The following is a 645-nucleotide window of genomic DNA, read 5'->3' as shown; positions in this document are numbered from 1 at the left end:
TGCTTCGGCCGCGTTCGTCGCCCCCGCTCGCGCGCTTTTAGAAAATACAATGCGCGGGTGGATCTTATCAATTTGGACTTCATACCGGAGGGACATAACGGTGACGTCGACGGCAACGGTGACGTCAAAAACCCGTTGGGACTGTCCATATAATTGCTATCGCAATAAAACGGGGGAGGGGGGTGGCGATTGAGGTTCAGGGGTAGGGAGTGGCTCACTCCAAAAGCGTGCTTGAGCGACCTTAATCTTTTCCGTACCTACAGCACCGCTTAATAAAATGATGCTGTACTTGATCTGCTTTTTCTACAACAGTTCTGGCGCACGCATTTTCTTTGTATGTGTGGTTCAGGAAAATAGTTCTCTGCCTTTTTTCACCTTGACAGAGTTTTCCAAACAAAAGTGTTTTTTTAGTACCCTCAAACGACGCCGTAAGAGGTTGCTACAAACTTTTTATAGTCCCTATGTCATCGATAACATGACACGAAGGAAACATATAACGAAGCATCTTTACTTGACATCTTAAAAGCCACACTTCGTATGTCGCAAGCTACTGTAGCCATATCATACTGTGGAAGGCAGGATCTCAGTGGAAAGCCGTAGCGTTCGTCATGGGTCAGCACTTTGTACACAGGCATTACGCTGGCC

The sequence above is a fragment of the Rhipicephalus sanguineus genome, chromosome 5, assembly GCF_013339695.2.
Source record: "Rhipicephalus sanguineus isolate Rsan-2018 chromosome 5, BIME_Rsan_1.4, whole genome shotgun sequence".
Classification (NCBI taxonomy): Eukaryota; Metazoa; Arthropoda; class Arachnida; order Ixodida; family Ixodidae; genus Rhipicephalus; species Rhipicephalus sanguineus.
The sequence above is the reverse complement of the archived record's forward strand: the minus strand, read 5'-3'. Positions refer to the sequence as shown.